The sequence below is a fragment of the Lemur catta genome, chromosome 8 (genome assembly GCF_020740605.2).
Source record: "Lemur catta isolate mLemCat1 chromosome 8, mLemCat1.pri, whole genome shotgun sequence".
NCBI classification, from domain to species: domain Eukaryota; kingdom Metazoa; phylum Chordata; class Mammalia; order Primates; family Lemuridae; genus Lemur; species Lemur catta.
In genome coordinates, this window is record NC_059135.1 from 61,026,946 (window position 1) to 61,045,506 (window position 18,561).

An 18,561-nucleotide genomic window follows, 5' to 3' on the forward strand; every position below is an offset into this window, starting at 1 on the left:
CATTAACAGTGCTTCTCAAATGTTAGTGTGTGTGAGAATCATGTGGACAACTTGTTTGGACAAAAAACTATGGGGCCAATCCCAGATATTCTGGTTGGGGCCCTAAAATTTGTATTTCAAAGGAGGTCTCAGATAATGCTTATACTGTGGTTTGAGGACCAAACTTAAAGTGGCTCTATATTATGACATTTTCACTTACAGTAGCATTTCTTCACAGGAATATTTAGTTTTAAAATCAATAATCAGGAACTGATGTTCATAGCTATATAGTTAAATTCTGGTTATTATTGGGCTTTTTGTATACAAGTGGTAGCAATTAAGCTGTTTAGTCCCCTTATACCATTAGGCCAAGAGTTTTTTGTTCTTCTCACTTCCCCCAGGGCGCTCCCATTGCTTTCTGATTTTAAACCTGAGTTACAGTGTTATGAATTGGTTCTTCAGAATGAACTGAACAGTCATTAGCATTTCAATAGCAATTTCCATCCAAGTTATTTTGAACATGCCATCTGGTACCAAATATTAATAACTTCATAGTAACAAAGACACCGAGACTGGTGGCTGGGAGGTGATAATCATCACCAAATAGTACTTATGGAACACATATGAGGCCCACATTTTAAAGAAAGCTGGGACTAGTGTTTAGTCTCTCTATAAACAAGAAGCAGAACTGGTGACACATTTGAGGTATGGAGGGGACTGAATGACTTGTCCAAGATCACACAGCTGTCAGATACTTGATTGCTTTCCGCCAATCGTGTCCTAAAACCATAAACTAAAAATCAGCAATAAGTTAATCAATAAAGTAATGTCTGAATGTGGATTAGAAGTGAAACTACTTCTAATTCTGCCCAAATGGAATTACTCCTTCTTCTACTTCAGGTTTTGCTCCACTTGCGGTGGGTCAGACTCTCAGCAGGGAAGCCATGTGGTTATCGTACCACTTGTGGGATCCTTGCAGGCAGCTGGGGAGCATCTGCCAGAGATGCTGGGATGGGGAGTATCTTTAGGAGCCACATACTAAAATGGTGGTAGCTTCTTCCAGGAGTGACTGTGAAAGACCCAAGGAATATTTCTTACTCTATAGGATTGTTTAGAGTAATGTCTGAGATCTCACTCATTGACTTCAGGAATTGGGGAAATAACATGGTATTCAGGAACAGTGCCTGCTGACCTGGACAGCAATCCTAGTAGCTCTTTAAAGATCAGAATTGGGAATGGATATGGTTCAAAAATTAAGGCTGCTTATTCTGGGAGGACTTCTTTCCCATCAAAGCATGGCAAAGGCACAACTCTATCAAACTGTATAGAGATAACTGATCAAATTTATTCTCAGGGACTGATACTTCTTGAATTATTATGAATATGGAGCGGTTACTGACTCTTACTCTTACTGACTCTTCCTACCTGTGGTCTCAGAGGGACTTGAAGCATACGTTCTTTTTTTAAATTTATTTATTTATTTTTGAAAGTTTTATTTTTAGTTGACAAATAATAATTGTGTGTATTTGTGGGGTAAAGTGTGATGTTTTGATAAATGTTTTCAATGTGGATTAATTAAGGCTAATTAACAAATTCATCATATAATTCTTTAGTGGTGAAAAATTAAAAATCTACTCTTTAAGCAATTTTTTTATTTTTTTTAAACTTCAAAATATTAAGGGTATATAAATGTTTTACGTTACATGGATCACTTTTGTAAGGCTTGAGTTCCGGCTAAAGGTGTGCCCATCGCACAAATAGTGCTCATAATGTCAGGGTTGGGTTTTTGAAAGAAAAATGTTGTCCTGGTTCTTTGGCACTTTGCTTGGAAGAATTGCAAGCAGGACTGGTGTGATGGAGTGGACACAGATAGGAAGTGATTTTACACAAACAGCTTTCCATGAAGAAAAGAAGGAAGAAAGAAGAAAGCTACATAATTGTAGAAAAGAAGGAAGCTACACAAAATAAAAATACGTTCCAGAGAGAGGAATGGGTCAGTCTCCACAGATGGAGAAAGATGTCAAGCACTACCAGGTGGTTTCGTTTTATTGGCCTGGTGCAGGGGGAGGGCACGGAAGGTGTAGGATGTTACCAGATGATTGATATAATGATTGTCAGGTGTTCTGTATTTTCCTGCAGTTCCTTCCCCTGATTGGTCCACAGCTTCTTCACCCCTAAGGACCACTCTCCTGGCCTATATCTATCACCTGCAGATTTGATCCCTGACTAACATGGTCTCCAGTTCCATCCAGGCTACATGGATCACTTTTGTAATGCTTGAGTCCCAGCTAAAGGTGTGCGAATCACACAAACAGTGTTCATAGTACCTGTTAGGTAAGATTTTGTCCCTCCTCTCATTCCCCCCCCCCCGCCCCCCTGCCATTGATTTCCACTGAGTTTTACTTCCCTCTGTGCACATGTGTGCTCATCAGTTAGTTCCAATTTAATAGGGACTATATGTGTTGTTTGTTTTTCCATTCTTGAGACACTGGAATAGAATGGTCTCCAGTTCCACTGAGATTATTGCAAAAGTTTTAATTCATCTTTTTTATGGCTGAGTAGTACTCCATGATATATGTGTGTGTGTGTGTGTGTGTATATATATATATATATATATATATATACACACACAACATTTTATTAATCCACTCATGAATTGATGGGCACTTGTGTTGATTCCACATCTTTGTAATTGTTAATTGTGGTGCAATAAACATTAAGTGCAGGTGCCTTTTTAATGAAAAGCCTTTTTCTTTCCTTTGGGTAAATACCCAATAGTAGGATTGCTGGATTGAATGGTGGGTCTACTTTAAATTCTTTGAGGAAGCTCCATGCTGTTTTCCATAGAGGTTGTAATAATTTGCAGTACCACCAACAGTGCATAAGTGTTTCTTTCTCTCTGTATCCACACCAGAATCTACTGTTTTTGGACTTTTTGATAAATGCCATTCTAACTGGGGTAAGATGATATCTCATTGTAGTTTTAACTTGCATTTCTCTGATGATTGGTGATGTTAAGCATTTTTAAACACATTTATTGGCCATTTGTCTCTCTTCTTTTGAGAATCTTCTGTTTCTGTCTTTTGTCCACTTTTTAATGCGATTGTTTATTTTTTTGTTGCTCATTTGCTTGAGTTCTTTGTAAATTCTGGTTATTAGCCCTTTGGATGTGTAGCTTGTGAATATTTTCTCCCATTCTATAGGTTGTATAATTGCTCTGTTGATTGTTTCCTTAGCTGTGCAGAAGCTTTTTAGTTTAATCAAATCCCATTTATTAATTTTTGTTGTTGCCATGATTGCCTTTGGGGACTTCATAAATTCTTTGTCTAGGCTGATATCCAGAAGAAGTTTTCCAACATTGCAATTCTTTCAGCACCATTTATTGAAAGGGCTTCTTTTCCCCAGTGAACGTTGTTGTTTGTTTTGTCAACTATAAGTTGATTGTAGGTAGATGGTTTTATATTTGGGTTCTCTGTTCTGTTCCATTGGTCTATTTCTCTGTTTTTGTACCAATACCATGCTGTTTTGGTTAGACTTGTAGTATAGTTTGAAGTCTGGTAATGTGATACCTCCAGATTTGTTCTTTTAGCTTAACATTGCTTTGTCTATTCAGGCTCTTTTCTGGTTCCAAATGCAGTGTAGAATTATTTTTCCTAGATCTGTGAAGTATGCCTTTAGTAATTTGATAGAGATTACATTGAATTTGTAAATCACTTAGGGTAGTATGGACATTTTAACAATGTTTATACTACATATCCATGAACATGCTATGTTTTTCCATTTATTTGTATCCTCTGTAATTTCTTTCTTCAGAGTTTCTCTTTGTAGAGATCTTTTACCTTTTTGGTTAAGTATAATCCTAGGTATTTTATTTTCTTTGTAGCCATTTTGAATGGTATTGAGTGTTTGATTTGACTCTTGGCTTGACTGTTATTAGTATATAGAAATGCTACTGATTTATGTACATCAATTTTGTATCCTGAGACTTTGCTGAATTTATTTATTAGTTTCAGGAGACTTTTGGTGTAATCTATGGGGTTTTCTAGATACCTTTTTCATAAAATTTCTAAAGCAAGAACCTATTTGACAATCTGAACCAGAGGCTCAAAGAAATGAACACAGGCCCTCAGTAACTAAAGATAAGCTGGGAAGCTCGCATATGGCAGAGTTAATCATGTGTCCTTGGACTACTGACTCACCTTCTCTGATCAGTGGTTTCCTCATCTTTAAAATGGTGAGGGCTGTGGCTTTACCTTTTTCTAAAGTTACAAAACAAGCAGAGTAAAAAATAAAAAGTTCCTCTCCTGTCCCCCACCTCATTTTAAGAATTTGAATAGAGGGACAACACTTGTTAATGATAAAATACTATATCTTCATTTAGTCTTTCACAGGGGCCACGTACCATGATTACAGCAGATACTTCAATAGCATTTGGTCTATGAAAAGATGAAACAACCTAGAGACAGCTGGTGTGGGCTCCTTTCCTTGCACAGAGTCTGACTTGCTTGGCTGAGCTTTTCTTGCTTTCCTCATGCAGCTCAGAACCAAATGAATAATTAAACTCTTAAGCCAAGTAACTGATCTTCAGCAAGTGAATTTCTCATATGAACTGTGAGAGAATTTAGTTGAAGTGGGTATTGCATGCAAATCTATTTATTGTTTTACAGAGCCCAGAGGTTTCTACAAGCCCTGTAAATATTTCTTTTTGAGTATGCAGTATATTCCAGTAGGTAGACGGTTACCTTAATTAATATCCTAAGTAGTGTAACTTCCAGATTGGTCCCAGGGGCTCACTCAGTCTCAAAACCTGTAAGCTCCTGAGGGCTTCCTTGGGCAACAGCTCTACCTTAACATATAGAATGGACATTCACTGCTAGGTAGGCTGTGACATCAAGGTAAAAGGAGATGACAGTTACCTACATGGCCTGATTCTTTTTTTTTTTTTTTATTGAGGACTAGAAAGAACCCTGCTTGTAAGTATCATTTCAACAGCATTGTGTGGAATTTCCCTTGAAATGTATTTGTTTTGATTTTAAATCATTGCTTTTTCAGAAATCCTCTGTTAAACTTTAGATGCTCACTGGGACCTAACACATTACTTTGCTATCAGTCATTCGAATGTTAGAGGAGAAGACACAGGAGAGAAGAAAGTGAAAAATAAATTTATTTACTAGGTAGAGGATCCAAACGGTAGGTGCTGAGAAAAGCCTGGTTGTCTTGTTATGAGAGAGCAAGCATAAAGGATGCTGATGGCTGCAGTCCTTGGGCAATTCTTACGGGTGTGCTGACTCAGAGCCAGCGGAGTTGGGGTGCGCATGACCCAGTGAGACACCAGCCTCTGCAACCAAGCCAGTGCCTGTGTCGCCCCTCTGCCAACTATAGACAGTGTGGCTCAAGGAGAGTCTTCTCCAGTTTGAGGAAAGGAAAGGGAAGAATTCAGAGTACTTTGTTTTGCAACTTAGCTACCAGCTTAGCCACAGTAAAATAAAGTGGCAAGCAGACTCCACAGGTCCCTGAACATGGGCCTTAGTTCATGTATATCATTTTTCTTGAAACAATTCTTCAAAAATCAGACACAGATCTTCAGAGATTTCTGGATACCTCCTAGTTCTATAATCTTATCTTTAGTTACTTCCCAAAACAGGTACTCTGCGTTAGTAGGTAATTCTTTTCACTGACCTGATTTCATTATATTTATTAAATTTCATTATATTTATTTCAAGGATTTTTCATGCTTTCCTCATGTCTAAGAGGCATTTCCCCTTAATCTTAACATACCCAATCCCAATCCTGTGCATCATTTAGCGCACAATCCAACATCTATTTCCTCCATAAATTCTCCTGTATGCCTCTAAAACTATATTTGGAATCTTAGGCAGAGTTTGGCCAACTGTCTCTTAAAGGGCCAGGTAGTAAATATTTTAGATTCATGGGCCACAGTCTCTGTCTGAACTACTCAACTCTGCTCTTATAGTGCAAAGGGAGCATGGATAATACATCAAAGAATGATCATGGCTTGATTCCAATAAAACTTTATTCATGGACACTGAAATGTAGGGTGTCAGCTTCATGGGCAGGTGACCTGTGTAGTTACTTAGAGTTCTGCACTTAGAAGGACCCACACTTGCTTTAATACTCTACTGTTGTCATCTGGAAATTCTCAATAATTTTTGAGGAAGAGTCCCCACATTTTTATTTTGCAGTGGATGCTGCAAATTATGTAGCTGATCCTCCGTGGGAGTACATATTCTATTACATGTCAAGACTTACTATAAATATATAGGAATGAAAACTGTGGTTTTAGTGCAGGATTAGATAAATAGTTGGATTTGACAATTCTAAGAGTAGAATGGAATTCAGAAACAGACTCACACTTCCATGAACACTTGATTTATAATAAAAGTGGTGCTGTGGAGTGGTGGGGAAGGACTATAAGCTGGAGCTGGAACACACAGGTATTAATATGGGAAAAAAATGAAACTGGATCTCTAACTCATACTTCAAAATTAGTGAAGGTGGATTATAGACCTAAATGTGAAGGGTAAAACAAAAATGATTTTAGGAGACCATAGAAGAGAATATCTTCTTTACCCCAGGCAGGTAAAGGTTTCTGATAAAAGACACAAAAAACAGTAATCATAAAAAATAGATTTACACATTTGACCACAATAAAATTATAAACTTCTCTTCAAAAACCAGAAAGGAGAGAAAGAAAGAAAAAGAAAGAGAGAGAGAGAGAGACAGAAATGTGTGTGTTTTGGGAGGGTGAGGGTAGGGGGAGCTGGGGAAGGAAGGAAGAAAAAAGAATGAAAACAAAACAAAAAATTTGATTAAGTACATGAAGGAAAAAGAGAAGCCAGACACAAAAGAATACATACTGATTGAGTCCAATTATATGAAGATCGAAAATTGACAAAATTAAGCTATACTGCTTATGGCTACATAATTGGGTACTAAAACTATAAGGCAAGGTGAATAAGTAACTTTTATAACTGGAGAGCAGGTACTCCTAATTGGGGGGGGCATATTCGGAAAGGAACGTGTAGGGTCTTCTGGAGAGCTCGCAGATGTTATTTCTTGAATGTGATTGCAGTTATGTTTAATGTAATTTCTCAGAAATGTGTTATGTAACTCACAGTTTAAAAAGTTTTAAAAAACTTAAACTGTAATAAGTTTTTGCCTCTCAAGAATAGTTAAGAAATACAATCCACTAATTTATACAATTGTTCAGCTAGTTAAGATACACTTTATACACAGAAAATCCTCCATTTATAAACTTTTCAAATTAGAAACTTTTGTATATATGGACAGTGCTATTGTAGCGAAAAAGCATCAAGGCCAGCTACCCTGAACAGATATCATAACTGTGCGTGGGATCATTTTCTCTGGGTCATCATGCCTGTGTCTTGTTTACGGAGTATGTGCTTTTGGGAAAGCAGTGTTAAGCATCATGAAATGATTACCTTGGAACTACTACTCACCTTGGGTGCCCTACACAGAGTTGCTCATATAAGAAGCAACTTGATGACAAATCGGGATCCATAATTCAGAGTCTCTAAATTTGTGGCTTTTGATTTGAAGGTCATGTTTGAAACTGGTTTTTTCCTCTCTCAACATTTTACTACATACTGCATGTCATTATTTTCTGCTCTTGTATCTATGATTTCCTTTCTTCTCCTTTAATTTGCTCTTCTAGGCTGAATGTGCTCCTCTTTTTCTAGTTTCTTAAGGTCAAAGCTTAGTTTATTCATCTGAGACTTTTCCTTTTTCTTAATGTAAGCATTTAATGCTATGCTATATATTTCCCCCTAAGTCCAGCTTTAGCTATATCCCACAAATTTTGATCTGTTGTGTTTTCTTTTCATTTTTACTCAATAAAAGATATTTTCTAACTTCTCTTGTGACTCCTCTTTGACCCATATACAATTTAGAAATGTGTTGTATGATTTCCAAATACTTGGGGTTTTTTCCAGATATCTTTGCATCAATGATTTCCAGCTTAATCCTGTTATGATCTAAGAACATACTTTGTGTTTTTTCAACTTTGTGAAAGTTGTTTGGTTTGTTTTATGGCCCAGGGTGTGGTCTATTTTGGTAAATGATCTATGTGCATTTGAAAAAAATTCTCTGTTGTTGAATAGAGTGTAATAGAAATGTCAATTAGGTCAAGTTGTTTGACAGGTGTTTTGGGAGGTCTCTGTATTTTTACTGATTTTCCATCTAATTGTTCTATCAATTATTGAGAGAAAAGTGTTGAGATCTTCAACTATAATCATGGATCTACTTCTCCTTTCAACTCTATCAGTTTTTTAAAAATTGTGGTAAAATATATTAAACAAAATTTGCCATTTTAACCATTTTAAGTATACAAGTCAGTGGCATTAATTATATTCACACTGTTACACAACCATCACCACCATCTGCTTTCAAAACCCTTTGAAATAATCACCCCGAATAATAACTCCAGCTATCAAGCAGTAACTCCCTGTTCCTCTCCTCCCCAAACCCCTAGTGACCTCTAATCAACTTTTTGTCTTTGTGGATTTGCCTATTCTAGATATTTCATATAAGTAGAATAAAATAATATTGGTCTTTTGTGTCTGGCTTATTTCACTTAGTGTAGTGTTTTCAAGGTTCATCCATGTTGCAACATAAACCAGAACTTCATTCCTTTTTTGAGTAAATAATATTCCATCGGATAGATGTATCACATTTTATCTCTCCATCAGTCAGTGGACACTTGGATTGTTTCCAGCCACACTATTGTGAGTAACGCTTTAACGAACATTAGCATGTGAGTATGTGTTCAAGTCTCTGTTTTCACTTCTTTTGGATATATGTGCAGGCGTGCTAGGTCATATGATAATTCTATGTTTAGCTGTTTGAGGAACCACTAAACTGTTTTCTATAGCAGCTATACCTTTTTAAATTTTCATCAACAATGTATGTGGGTTTCAATGTTTTCCTATTCTCACCGACACTTGTTCTTTTCCATTTTATCTTAGTAGGGGTGAAGTGATAATCTCCTTGCAGTTTTGATTTCATTTCTCAAATTACTATGGATGTTGAGCATTTTTTATGTACTTATTGGCCACTTTTATGTCTTCTTTGAAAAAATGTATATTCAAGTCCTTTGCCCATTTTTAAACTGGGTCGTTCATTTTTCTATTGTTGAGTTTTAGTAGTTTTTATCAGATATATAATTTTTGCTGTTTTGTAGGTTTGTCTTTTCACTTTCTTAATAATGCCCTTTGATGCACAAAAGTTTTTAATTGAGGGAAATTCAATTTGTCTACTGTTTCTTTTGTTGCTTGGGCTTTCATTGTCATATCTAAGAATGCATTGCCCAATTCAGGGTCACTAAGAATTACTCCTATGTTTTCTTGTTAGAGTTTTCTGGTTTTTCTGGTTTTCAGCTCATATATTTAGGTCACTGATCCATTTTGAATTAATTTTTGTATATGGTGTGAGCTAGGGGTCCAACTTCATTCTTTTGAATGTGGAAATCCAGTTGTCTGTTCACTTCTCTCAGTCAATTCTATCTTCCTTGGCTCATTCTCTTATATTATGCCTCATCTTTCAGTCTCTCACTCCCTGTGCAGACATAAATACATACCCTCCTATGGTGGAAGTCTCCCAGAATGGGGTAGGTGCTCGGCCTCACTCCAGCCTTATTATCCACCTCTACATAGGCATAACCTCCTTCATCTCTACCTCCCTTAAGCCCTTGTACTGTAGGCAAGGAATTATTCCATACTGTAGTGACCCTGTAGTTTGGCTACTGGGTTCCAAACTGTGCACATCTAGGTATCACCTTCAAACTTAGGACCTGATACTTTTTTATGTTCTTTCCCCCACCTCACCCTATTGACCACTAATTATTTCATAGCTCACTTACTAAGATAATGTATACCATATTTCTTACCAAGAACTTATTGCTAAGTATATCATTTAATAATAGCTAATCTCTATATATTCTATATTCAGTAATAAAATATTTATTAACCACCAAATACTGTGCATCTGGGAATACATTGGTGAACCAGAAATAAACAAACAAAAATCCCAGGATCAAAACCCCCAAATTCCTGTTCTTATTGATCTTACATTCTATTTTTTTTTCTTTTGATACAAGGTCTCCTCCTGTCACCCAGGCTGGAGTGCATTGGAACGATCACAGCACATTGGCAACCTCAAACTCCTGGGCTCAAGCAATCCTTCTGCCTCAGCCTCCCGAGTAGCTGGGACTAAAGGCATTCGCCACCATGCCCAGCTAATTTTTTTTATTTTTTATAGAGCAGGGTCTTGCTCCTGCTCAGGCTGGTCTCAAAGTCCTGACCTCAAGCGATTCTCTCCCGTAGGCCTCCCAGAGTTCTAGGGTTATAGGCATGAGGCACTATGGCCAGCCCATTTTACATTCCACTGATAGAGAAATAAACAATAGTTAAGTTAATGAATATTGTGAGGAAAATTATAAAATGGTAAAAGAAACTGGGTTCTTAATGAATTCTCTGGTTTAGGTAAATTTGCAATTAAAACAGAGAAGTTGTCATTGAGATAATAATATTTGTGCGAAGATTAGGAGGTGATCTGAGTGCATTACAGGCAGATGGACAGTAATGCAAAGGCCCTGAGTTGGTGCATGCTTTGTATATATGAAGAGCTACGAAGGGACCACAGTACTGGGAATATGGGAATAAAGGGAAAGGGAGCAGAGGAAATCAGAATAGTAATGGCAGAGGGGAGGAGTGAGGAGATAGATGCTGTGCAGATAATTTGAGGCCATTTCATTTCTAAATATAAATGTGCAGAGCCTATTGATTACATCCAGATATTATCTAAACTCTCAATGTGAATTATAACCTGTGAGGACTATTCTAGTCATCTATTCCAGTATAACACACCAGGCCAAAACTTAGTAGCTTAAAAGAATAGCAATTGTTTGTTTCTGTGAATCTGAATTTTTGGCAGGGCTTAGCTGGGCTAGCTGGGTCTACTCAAATGGTTCTAGAGATCTACTTCTAACATGTTTTGTTTACACGACTGGCAAATTGATGCTGGCTCTTGGTTCCTTTGGATGTAGGCTTTTCCATGAGACACCTTGGGCTTCCTCCCATTGTGGTGGCAGGGTTTCAAAAGCAAGTATCCCAAGAGAATCAAAGTGAAAACTGCCAGTTTCTTAAGTTCTTTGCCTGAAAATTAGCACGGTGGTCACTTATGAGTCAAACACTTAACAGAGCCCAAGGGGAGGGAACATAGATGGCATTTATAAATAGGAGGCATATCAAAGAATTTTGAGGCCATGTTTTAAAACAGCCATATGGGCAGAAACAAATACCAAAACTCAGAGATGAAACTATGAATTTGGTGCCTGGATGGTGACAGAGATATAATAGAGAGTTTTCTTGATGTGCATAGAGTATGAATTCATGCAGTTTTCTAGGTGCACGACACATTTATTTATTTAGTGATTATTTAAAGAAATGCATATAATTTTTCAGATTATCTGAGAAGGCCCTTGACCATTTGGATGCATCCAAGAAAAAAAATGTTCAGGTTTTAGATTTTTAGTTGAATTGATTGAACATAACCCAATTTCTGGGAAAGCAAATACAAAACCCCTCACTTTTAAAGGAAACTTTTTTTATATATGCCTAGTATTCATAGCCACAGAATTATGCCATAACAATAAGGCTGATTGTGCTCTCACAATGACTAGGAGCTGCAACATAAGTAAATAAATAAATAAGTTCCTGTTTAAAAATGCCTTTAAATGCTTCTAATTTATGAAATTGCTCAAATTTGCCTAGTCTATACATGAAGAAAAATGTAGACAATTAAGCTTTGTTAGTCATATTTTTGATATTGGAGTGGCTTATAAACACTGCAGATGGCTTCAGCAATAGAACTGATAGTGATTGATTCTGAAGTCTGCTTGATCTTTAGTTCATTTTACTAGAAGAAAGGAAAAACAGGGGGACAGGTTTACCTTTCCTTGAATACCAAAGACCCCACTGACTGGTTTTGATATATTATCTCATTTAGCCCTCAAACAACCCTCTACAGCAGGCATTATCAACCCTATTTTTACAGCTGAAGAAATGGAGGCCTAGAGAGACTAAGTGACTTTCCCAAAGTGACACAAAATAATTTTCACAGGTAAGATTCGAGCCCATGGCTGTTTGGTTGCAAAGCCCTTGTTCTTTCCCATATATTAAGCTACCTCTGGAATCAGAAGGCTGAGCTTCAAGAACACAAGAACTTGAGAACCTGACACTGCCCAGTTTGATGTTAACAGAATTGTGAGGTGTTAAAAATGTTGCTCACTGAGCTAATACAGTCATGCATTAACGATGAGGGTGCATTCTGAGAAATGTGTCATTAGGCAATTTTATCATTGTGTGAACATCACAGAGTATACTTATACAAACCTACTTGGTATAACCTACTGCATACCTAAGCTATAGGGCGTAGCCCAGGGGTGGGGAACATTTTCATGTTGGAAGGCTGCATTAATTTAGCTGTAATTAAATAAGGACAAATTCAAGAAACTTCAATTAGATATACTTAAAAATTGTACATTATTTTATAAAAATCTAACTACTATGTACTTAATATTTCAAAAAAATGAAAACTATTGTTAATTTTAAAGTACACTAACCTTTTAATGACTTTGTCGTGTCTGCTATTTACTAGAAAGCTTTTGAATATTTGGTTGCAGCATGGAGGTCCACACTTTCAGTTGATCCTCCAGATGAGTATCAGTCATCTATGACCTTAAGGGTGTCTTGACTTGGGTTAGGTAGGACAATGTAGGTTCACAGCAGTAAGTGGTTGAAAAGCAAGAAAGCATTTTCAGGCATGTTGTCAAAGGTGTGGGTATTCTACTGCATTTTTTCATATTCCAGCTGGATCTTTCTTAGCAACAAATAATGTCTTTAAAATGTCATCAACTGAGAGCTCAATCAATTCCATCTGTAGTTCTTTAGGTGCCTTGGTGATATCAACTAGGTGAGGCTGAAATGCTGATTTGAGTGTGATGTCATCATTCTCAAAGTCAGTGAAACTTTCATTGTATTCTCCAATTAATAGTTCTATAAATAGCTGCATATTTTTCAAATGATTGACATGTACCATCCGGCTCATCAATGACCTTTGCTAACTGGGGAAAATGTTCATTGGAAATTTCCTTTTGAAGAAGTGTTTTCAAAAAAATTAGGTTTTTTCAAAATGCTTGGATTTTTTGCCACATATCATATGTAGACTTAGTTTTACCTTGCAAAGAAATATTGACATCATTTTGATTTGACATGATATCACACAGAAATGCTGCCTCCCTATAGAAATCTTTCAATAGTTCACATTGCTAATTCTATTCTTCATAAAATTTAACTATCTGTTCTTGCAGAGATAAAATTTTGGTTAATACCTGTCCCTGCGGTAGCTGATGCACTTTAGAATAATATGGCAAATCCACACTGAATATCTCATTATTCAACTTTAGTATGTTATGAAACTGACAATGCCATGTTGCATTTGCATGAATATAGTTAACAATACTTATAACTTTTTGCAAAGTGTCACTTAAATAATAGCTTTAGCACAGAGATTTTGCGGATGCAAGATACAATGAAAACAAATGAGAGCATCTGGATTTGTTAATACTTCTTAAAATCTGTGCAATAAACTCTTCATATTTTCCTGCCATGGAAGGTACACCATCTGTACATACACTCACTAAATTTACCAAATTCAGTCCAACTTCACAACATTTATCTTGAAAGTTGTTTAAGATATCTATTCTTTGTGTTCTGTTTGCAAGAGTGCTCAAAGAGAGTAAAGCCTTTGTAGCAAAGAACATCTGTTATAATCCAAATGAAGTATAACACCTGCGCTGAGTTAATAGTATCAGTCGATTCATCCAAGGCAATTAAATAATACGTATTTTCCTTTTGAAGTATTGCATGAAGTTGTTCTGTTAAGTTGAAGGTTAATTCATGCTGTCAATCAGCTATGGTTCTCCTAGAAAGAGGCAGTTGTTTGTACTTTCAAATGTTATCAGAGTCTGAGCATCCTACAACTTTGACAGTGCACTCTTTCACAATTTCTCTGTCACTGAATGGCTTCCCATTTTTCCCCAGGTATATAAGCTACTTTATAAGTTGCTTCAGTGACATCATTTCCAGGTCTTATTGCTACTTGAAAGAATTGTCTTTGCTTTTGCTTTTCGTCTTTTGATTTCTGCAATTCAACCATTCATGCCTCTCCCTATAATTTAAAATATTTTGTGGTCCTTATGAGTGTTATAATGCTCATGAGCATTGAATTTCTTTAATTTTGATATTGCAGTATCACAAAGCAAGCAAATTGTCTTACTTTAGCAGAAATAAGATAATATTGCAATTCCCAATCTTCGTTAAAAATGTTTTCTTCCTTCAGTGGTCTTCTTTGACATGATGGGCTATTAAGCAGACAGAATTAAAGAATACTCTCGAGCTGTGCAACTATTCACAAATTTCACTTCAAACAGAAAGACATCGCACTGTTGTCAAAAGCTGATAACAGACTGGCATACTCGACCTCCATAAACTCTCACAAACCAGCCTCGTGCAGTAGTGGTGCCAGTCAGGTAGGGGAAGTTAGAACCAAATCATGAGCACAGCAGCCATCAATTTAGCCTTTATGACTTACTGATGTTCTAATTTTGTGAGTCAATCTGACAGGATTATTTCATTGAACCTTATTTTACTCTTTGGTATTTTAAACACATAGATTTTAAAAATATAAATATAAAAAATGAACAAAGATGCATTAATAAAAATGAAAGGATTTGTTCTATAAAATTTGGATTCAGTCAAAAGGCTGCACATAAGGATCTAGGAGTCCACATGTGGCCTTAAGGCTGCAGGTTCCCCACCCCTGGCATAGCCTATTGCTCCCAGGCTACATAGCCGTATAGGGTATTACTGTGCTGCATACTGTAGGCAATTGCCACACAATGGTAAGTATTTGTGTATCTAAACAAAAAGTTACAGTAAAAACACAGTATTATAATCTTACCAGCCCACCATCATATATGCAATCTGCCATTGACTGAAACATCACTGTGTGTCACATGACTGTACATAATTTTACGTTGTTTTTCATTTAGGATCATGAACATTTCTACATACTTCTATAAGAAAGCATATATGAATGAATTGACATAATTAACATTTTCATATTATTTGTGAGATAAGCACAAATTCATGGTTTGAGTAGGCATACCTCAGCTGCGATGGGCTTGGTCATCAGATATGCTGGAATTTCTGTTGAAAAAATAAGCCAGTGGGAAAGAAAAGAAAGCTAGCAAAGGAAGCAGCAACAATCAAAGGCTGAGAAAAATGATTCACTTTTAGTGCTAGCCTTTGGTAGAGGAAGCCCATAGTCCACTATTGTCTCCAAAGGAACCTGGTGAACCTGAGATGATGGAGGCTGGTGTCATCCATTAGCCGGCTGGAAAAAGTTGAGGCAATGGCCATGTTCAGCTGCACTGTGAACTGTGTGTTGTCAGTCACTGGGAGAGGGAACTAGGCCATTGGATAGGGTCAAGGGACAGACAGAGTTCAGCCTTTCCTATTCTGACAACAGATAGGCAGGAAACAAAAGACTCAAATATATGGGCTGAAGTTTAGAGCCGAACTCTAATTCCAGAGGGAAATTGGAGTGCTGAAAAGAAAAGGTAAGGCAGAAGCCTAGACATGCAGGCTGGGCGCGATGGCTCAGGCCTGTAATCCTAGCACTCTGGAAGGCTGAGGCAGGAGGATTGTTTGAGCTCAGGAGTTCGAGACCAGCCTGAGCAAGAGTGAGACCCTGTCTCTATTAGAAATAGAAAGAAATTAGCTGGATAACTAAAAATATATAGAAAATAATTAGCTGGGCATGGTAGCGCATGCCTGTAGTCCCAGCTACTCGGGAGGCTGAAGCAGGAGTATCACTTGAGTCCAGGAGTTTGAGGTTGCTGTGAGCTAGGCTGACACCACAGCACTCACTCTAGCTGGGGCAACAGAGTGAGACTCTGTCTCAAAAAAAAGAAAAAAAAAAGCCTAGGCATACAGACTGGGGAACATGGCAGCTCTAGGAAAAGGTTATACAATAAATACATGAGTGCCTAGTACTTAGTGAAGGCTCATAGATACTATAAAATTAATTCCAGACTCTGTTGAATTCCTAGATTCCAGATTTCTACTGGCTATGAGACTGAGCTCACAGAGGAATACTCTGCCTCTCTTGTTTTGGCTTAATTTAAGAGTTTAAGAAATAGCATCCTGTAGTGTGGATGAAGTTGGAAAAGGTAGCAACTGATTGAGCAGAGCAGTAAATATTATTAACTTTCATTCAATAATTCCTTCATTTCTTTATTCATTAAGCAAACACTTATTAAGGGTCTTTATGTGTATAGATACAGTGAATTTCATTACTATATAACATATTTTAAAATTTAGACCAGTAAATAACTACAAATATTATTGTTCACATACATTATGTATGACTACTTTATTTGATCTAATACTTATTTCTTATCAATCAATAAGTATACAACTAGTAAGTGCCTATTATGCTCTAACCCCTTCACCTGATCAACAAATCCTATCCTTCATGATCATTTTTTTCATCAACACTTCCTCATCTCTCATATGTTTTTATCTTCTCCTTTAAAACTCTCTTCTTTCTTTCAGCATAAAAGATGTTAAAATGTCTGTGAAACAAAAGAAGAATCCTCCTTTGACTCTGATCAAACATTAAAATAGTGCCTAGCAAAGCAATATAAGGAAATGAGAAACCCAGAAAAGGAGAGAGTGGAAGGGGAGTGGCATAAAAACTTAGCTAGGCACTATTTTAACTAAACACTATTCTGGTGATGGCACACCAAAAGCCCTGACTTAAGCATGTAACAAAAACACTTGCACTCCCTTAATTAATATTTCAAAATAAAAAATAAATAAAATAGTGCCTCGTATGTGCAGGACACAGTTCTAATTGTTTTTTATACAGTAGCTCATAACAACCTTATGACATAGAGAATATGATATTCACATTTTCTGGATAAGGGCACTGAGGATCAGAAAGGTTAAATGAATTGTGATAGATCACACAGGTACTAAGAGGTGGAGCAAGGGTTAAACCCAAGCAATCTGGCTTCATTGTCTGTGCTATCACAACCATGTCATGCCCCTGTCCTGAAATCCTCTTTACCTTTCTTGGTCACATTCCATGAAGGAATTGTGTTAGATACAATTTATGCACCTCCCCAGATGTGTTTTGGCCTCTGCTACCTCCTAGGTCCTCGGCTGCTTGCTCAATAGAGAGCCTCCACACCCATGGTTGCCTCCTCACCTCCTGGCTATCATGGACTCCCCTAGGGTCAGGGCTGGGTCTTGGCATGGCACAGATTTCACTTGCTCAGGAAGGAGTCACAGCTGTTCCACAAAGGACTGAGCTGGCTTGATCCACAAAGGCTGCAGCTCCTTCTACCACTCAGGACTCAGATGCAGGGTGGGTGCCACAACTTGGGAGTCCAAGGGCATTAACACCTCTTAAGGTGACCAACGAGAGACAGGAGAAGTAGGGCAGGGCAGTTAGAGGTCCAGCCGATAAATTCCTCTTTCGTTTCCTTCCTGTTGCATTGGTCCACATTGTGGTTAGTTCCATATGGCCTGTCTAGACACCAAGCAGCTGGCTGTAGTTTCTCATCAATGTGTACACCGTTCAAAATGCATCTCTTTATATTTGCTTTCCCTCTTGTCTGCTTTATATTCCTTTTTCCCCCTCACTCTTGCTGCCTTTGGACTGTACCTTGCAATAAAGCGTTAGCCTAAGGCTCTGTTTTCTAAGGGTCATTAAGACTCTGCAATGCCTGCAATGGTTTTATTCCATTGCCATAGGCTTATATCCCTACTTCTCCATTCAAACTGTTTTTTACAGAGATTACAAGCGATCTCCTCACTAAATTGAACGAATTCTTTTCAATCTTTATTTTATTTGAACTTCCCACTGTATTTAATATTTTTACCATTTCTTCCCAATACTTTATGATATGTTTTCCTGTTTCTCTTCTCACCTAGTCAGTGTTGCCTTTTATAACACTCATACACTCTATTTCCTTCACCACACTTTAAGTGTTGGACTTATACAGCATTCTTCCTTTGGCTCTTTTTTTCCCCATCCCTCATCATTTATTTCATACGCTCTCATGGTTTTAGCCACCTGTAGTATGCCAGAGTTCAAATCCATTTGTTTAGCACAGGCCTTTCTCCTGAACTTCAGACCCTGGCTTTCTATCCCTCTCTTGATATCCTATAAATGCATGACACTTGTCATGTCCAAAACCAAACTTACTCCCCAAAGTCTATGTCTGTGTTAGATATCTTTCATTTATGCTTCAAGACCCGCTTTCTACCCTCTAACCATTCTGCTTTGTGCTCTGGAAGGTGGACCTGACTTGATTACCACAATGGGCTTCCTTGCTCTCTAGCTCCTGGTTAAATCCAGCTATTTGGTAGACCTAAATGGGACATCAGAGGGTGGAAGCAGGCTGTGTCA